Source organism: Oncorhynchus kisutch, linkage group LG1, assembly GCF_002021735.2.
Source record: "Oncorhynchus kisutch isolate 150728-3 linkage group LG1, Okis_V2, whole genome shotgun sequence".
NCBI classification, from domain to species: domain Eukaryota; kingdom Metazoa; phylum Chordata; class Actinopteri; order Salmoniformes; family Salmonidae; genus Oncorhynchus; species Oncorhynchus kisutch.
In genome coordinates, this window is record NC_034174.2 from 57,832,803 (window position 1) to 57,838,802 (window position 6,000).

Sequence of the window (6,000 nt, forward strand, 5' to 3'; positions counted from 1 at the left end):
ACAAATGTTCAACTATAAACACATTGATTTCACCAGCTTCCTTATAATGAGCATAATATACAGTCTAGGGAAAGGTCTTCTTTAGCCTTATGTTTTGATTCGTTGTGAGGGTGAGTTGCTTTGAGGAGAAATTTGGTCCACCAATTGTCTTTCACAAGAGGGCAGCATAGAGAGCAGCAGGGGTTGTCAAAAGCCACAGATTGCATTCTATATAGCAACATGCAGTGACTTATTCTGAAGTTGCATGACTTTGTTACGATATTTTATCTGAATAATTTGCTGTAGACCTAAGTGCTCTCGAAATAGGTTTAGAACTCTTGGCATAGGACCTACCTAGACCGACAGATTTAAGGTTGTGGGGTCAAGACCAAGGCTCTGAGACCTTGAAGTAGTAGTTCCCCTTGCTCTGCAAGGGCCGCGGCTTTTGTGGAACGATGGGTAACGATGCTTCGAGGGGTAACTGTTGTTGATGTGTGCAGAGGGTCCCTGGTTCGTGCCCGGGTATGGGCGAGGGGAAGGTCTAATGTTATACTTGTTACACCCACATTTTCATACATGCATCTACACATAAAATAGGTCGCTTATTCGTCCACTGTGTCTGGATTGTGACCAGTTTTCCTGGTACCTCCCTGTATGCAAATTATGAGATTCTTTAAAAAGTATTTTCATTTACTTACTTTAAGCGACATTTTGCATCAATAAGTCAATAGGACAGTGGCACAGAGGTCTAAGGCGTTACTACAGACCCGGGTTTGAACCCGGGCTATATGACAACCGGCTGTGATTGGGAGTCCCATAGGGTGCGCACAGTTGGCCCACCGTCGTCCGGGATAGGCCGTCATTGTAAATAAGAATTTGTTCTTAACTGACTTGCCTAGTTAAATTACATTTTAAAATTGCACTGGTGCACCTTGTGAACAGCGTGATGTGAACATCGCAGATGACAGTGTGAGCTCTTTAATCTCACTCATCTCAATATCTTCGGTGCTGCATGTGGCAATGTAATTTAGTTGAATCTACCTTTTAAGAATGGGCGTAATATGCTACTTTCCCGATAACCTTGACTTGTCCACAGCCATACGAATAAATATTTAGAGAATCTTTCCCATCCTTAAAAAAAGAGCTGAGTATCTGTATGTGTGTACAAAATACAGTGAATGCACTGTATAAATAAAAATTACACCTTAGGCCACCGGCGGCCCACCTGTTACGGCATTAGGGGTAGAGCCCCACTTGTGATTGGTAAAACAAAAACACTTGTTATTGGTCCCCCCCCAAAAGTACACATTTTTTAAATGCTCAGAGAAGTGCATTAAGTGTACATCTTCCTGTTTAAAAAATATATTGTTCAAAATAAGCTGTTTAGTTAATTACTACTGTGTGGTCAGGTGCCACAAAAAGGGATTTAGGAAAATTACAATTGGCTCAGAACAGGGCAGCACAGCTGGACCTTTTTAAAGTACATGGAGTTAACATCAATTATATGCATGTCAATCTCTCCTGGTTCAAAGTGGAAGAGATTGACTTCATCACTACTTGTTTTTGTAAGAAGTGTGCAAGCCGAATGTACCAAGAGGTCTGTTTTAAACTACTAGCACACAGCTCGGAGACCCATGCATACCCCACAAGACATGCCACCGGAGGTCTCTTCACAGTCCCCAAGTTCAGAACTGACTATGGGAGGTGCACCCTACTACAAGAGCCATGACTACATGGAACTCTATTCCACATTTTTTCTAACAAAGCAATGTCATATGTGCTCAGTTTTAAGATTATTTGAAACCTAATACAAAAACAATTAGAAACCTCTAAAGTGCTCAATTTTGTTTCTTTTCCTGAACAAACAGGTCTGTCATAATCCACACACACCTCTTCATCAGACTTGGAGCTTGCTATCAACACGAGATGCACTTCCCATTCCTACTCACTCTCTTTCTCACTCCCTCTAAAAAAAACAACAGATTCAAAGTTGATCAATCGCTTTCAATTTGAGGATCGATATTTCTTTCTAATAAGTTGTCTTCAAAATACTTGATTGTGATGTATTTTCTGAAAGGGTCATAAGGAGATAAAGCACAGAAAACGTAAAAAAAAGAGATTTGTGTTTCACATGTACTATTCCATTTAAAAACAAATCCTGAAAGATTGTGCTTTGAAATCTAATTTTATTTGTCACATGGGCCAAATACAAAAGGTGTAGAGCTTACAGTGAATTGCTTACTTACGAGCCCCCAACCAACAGTGCAGTTTTAAAAAATACGGATAAGAGAAAAGTAACAAGTAATTAAAGAGCAGCAGTAAAAAATTATATATACAGGGGGGTGCCGGTTAGTTGACAACAGAGAGTGGCAGTGGTGGGGGGGGGGGGCAATGCAAATAGTCTGGGAAGGCATTTGACTAGATGTTCAGGAGTCTTATGGCTTGGGAGTAGAAGCTGTTTAGAATCCTCTTGGACCTAGACTTGGTGCTCCGGTACTGCTAGCCACGCGGTAGCAGAGAGAACAGTCTATGACTAGGGTGGCTGGAGTCTGACAATTTTTAGGGCCTTCCTCTGACACTGCCTGTTATAGAGGTCCTGGATGGCAGGAGGCTTTGCCCCAGTGATGTACTGGGCTGTTCACACTACCCTCTGTAGTGCCTTGCGGACAGAGCAGTTGCCATACCAGACAGTGATGTAGCCAGTCAGGGTGCTCTCGATGGTGCAGCTGTAGAACCTTTTGAGGATCTGAGACCCATGACAAATCTTTTCAGTTTCCCGAGGGGGAATAGGCATTGTCGTGCCCTCTTCACAGCTGTCTTGGTGTGCTTGGACCATGATAGTTTGTTGGTGATGTGGACACCAAGGAACTTGAAGCTCTCAACCTGTTCCACTGCTGCCCTGTTGATGAGAATGGGGGCGTGCTCGGTCCTCTCTTTCCTATAGTCCACAATCATCTCCTTTGTCTTGATCATGTTGAGGGAGAGGTTGTTGTCTTGGTACCACACAGCCAGGTCTCTGACCACCTCCCTATAGGCTGTCTCGTTGTTGTTGGTGATCAGGTCTACCACTGTTGTGTCATCGGCAAATGTATGATGGAGATGGAGTCGTGCCTGGCCATGCAGTGATGAGTGAATAGGGAGTACAGGAGGGGGTGGAGCACACACCCCTGAGGGGCCCCTGTGTTGAGAATCAGCGTGGCAGATGTGTTGTTACCTACCCTTAGCACCTGGGGGCGGCCCGTCAGGAAGTCCAGGATGCAGTTGCAGAGGGAGGTGTTTAGTCCCAGGGTCCTTAGCTTATTGATGAGCTTTGAGGGCACTGTGTTGAACGCTGAGCTGTAGTCAATGAATAGATTTCTCACATAGGTGTTCCTTTTGTACAGGTGGGAAAGGGCAGTGTGGAGTGCAATAGAGACTGCATCATATGTAGATCTGAGGTATGGAAATTGGAGTGGGTCTAGGGTTTCTGGGATGATGGTGTGGCTGTGCACCATGACCAGCCTTTCAAAGCACTACATGGCTACAGACATGAGTGCTACGGGTCGGTAGTCATTTAGGCAGGTTACCTTAGTGTTCTTGGACACAGATACTATGGTGGTCCGCTTAAAACATGTTGGTATTAGAGACTTGGACAGGGAGAGGTTGAAAATGTCAGTGAAGACACTTGCCAGTTGGTCAGCACATGCTCGCAGTACACATCCTGGTTATCCGTCTGGCCGTGCGGCCTTGTGAATGTTGACCTGTCCAAAGGTCTTACTCACATCGGCTGCAGAGAGCGTGATCAGTCTTCCGGTACAGCTGGTGCTCTCATGCATGTTTCAGTGTTATTTGCCTCAATGCGAGCATAGAAGTAGTTTAGCTCGTCCGGCAGGGCAGCTCTCGGCTGTGCTTTCCTTTGTAGTCTGTAATGGTTTGCAGGCCCTGAGTGTCAGAGCCGGTGTAGTACGATTCAATCTTAGTCCTGTATTGACGCTTTGCCTGTTTGATGGTTCGGCGGAGGGCATAGCGGGATTTCTTAACTTCCGGGTTAGAGTCCCGTTCCTTGGAAGCGGCAGCTCTAGCCTTTAGCTCAGTGCGGCTGCTGCCTGTAATCCACGGCTTCTGGTTGGGGTATGTACATACGGTCACTGTGGGGATGACGTCATTGATGTACTTATTGATGAAGCCAATGACTGATGTGGTGTACTCCTCAATGGCATTGGAGGAATCCCGGAACATATTTCAGTCTGTGCTAGCAAAACAGTCTTGTAGCTAAGCATCTGCTTCGTCTGACCATTTAAAAAAAAAATATTGATCTAGTCACTGGTGCTTCCTGCTTTCATTTTTGCTTGTAAACAGGAATCAGGAGGATATAATTATTGTCAGATTTGCCAAATGGAGGAAGAGCTTTGTTTGCATCTCTGTGTGTGGAGTATAGGTGGTCCAGAGTTATTTTCCCTCTGGTTGTACATGCTGATAGAAATTTGGTCAAATGGATTTAAGTTTCCCTGCATTAAAGTCCCCGGCTACTAAGAGCGTCATCAACGCTGCATCTGGGTGAGTGTTTTCTTTGCTTATGGCGGAATACAGCTCATTCGATCTTAGTGCCAGCCTCTGACTGTGGTGGTATGTAAACCGCTACAAAGAACAGACAATAATTCTCTTGGTAGGTAGTGTGGTCTACAGCTTATCATGAGAAACTCTACCTCAGGCGAGCAATAGCTAGAGACTTCCTTAGATATCGTGCACCAGCTGTTGTTTACAAAAATACATAGACCGCCAACCCTTACCAGACGCCGCTGTTCTATCCTGCCGGTTCATCGTATGTTGATATTGTCATCGTTCAGCCACGACTCCATGAAGCATAAGATATTACAGTTTTTAATGTCCCGTTGGTAGTTTAATCTTCCCAGTAACTTGTCCATTTTATTGTCCAAATATTACATGTTTGCTAGCAGAATTGAGGGAAGTGGGGGTTTATTCGATTGCTGCCGACTTCTCAGAAGGCAGCCTGCTCTCCGGCCTCTCTTTCTCTGTCACGCAGACCATTGGGGTCGGGGCCTGTTCTTGAGGGAGCTGTATATCATCCGCCTCCGGTTCTTCAGAGTCGTGAAAGAAGAAAAAGGATTCTACTAGACCGTGGTGAGTAATCGCAGTCCTGATGTCTAGAAGTTATTTTCGGTCATAAGAGATGGTAGCGGCAACATTATGTACAACGAGTAAAAAAATTAGTTACAAACGACGCAGATAAATGGGGAAAAAAACACAATTGGTTGGGGGAACGTAAAACGTCTGCCTTCTGCTCCCCCGCCATCTTACTCTCCATGATCCGTGTTAAGTTTTACAGAGAGTTTAAAATGGCAAAGCTGACAAATTGCACTCAGTGCTTTGATCAGCGCTCTCCATAGTTATACTGAGGAGAGCAGTGCCGACCACCCTACTAAGGCCAAAGTCAGCGGAGTAAAAGTTGAGTAAAACGCCACTCACCTTGATTCTTTCAGCACTTACCAGTCTTCCCTGCTACCACTTCAGTCATGGTGATCTGCCGCTGCTGTGGGAACTGTTCAGACATTTTCATATGATTTGCTGAATCGAAGTGACTGTTGATTTATCGACTTTCTGTAGTTTCCAAAAACATTTGGAAATTGTTTCGCATGGTCGTTAGCTGTCATTTTTGTTGACAAATGAGATTGATTTCTGTTCATTGTCAGCCTTCAACAATCACCCATCATCTTCGCAGTTGAATACGCTGACAGGGCAGGGGGAAAAACACTGATGACGAGTGGTTGGATTGGGCCATTTTCCACGGTAACAGTGCAGTAATTGGTCAAAATTACAAACCTGCTTTTGATTGGACCCTTTTATGCGCTAAAAGTATGGGGATTGGTCAAAATTGTGAGCTCTCGCATAATATCAAATTTATTTATAAAGCATCAGCTGATATCTGAAAGTGCTGTACAGACACCCAGCCTAAAACCCCAAACAGCAATCAATGCAGGTGTAGAAGCACGGTGGCTAGGAAAAACTCCCTAGAAAGGCCAG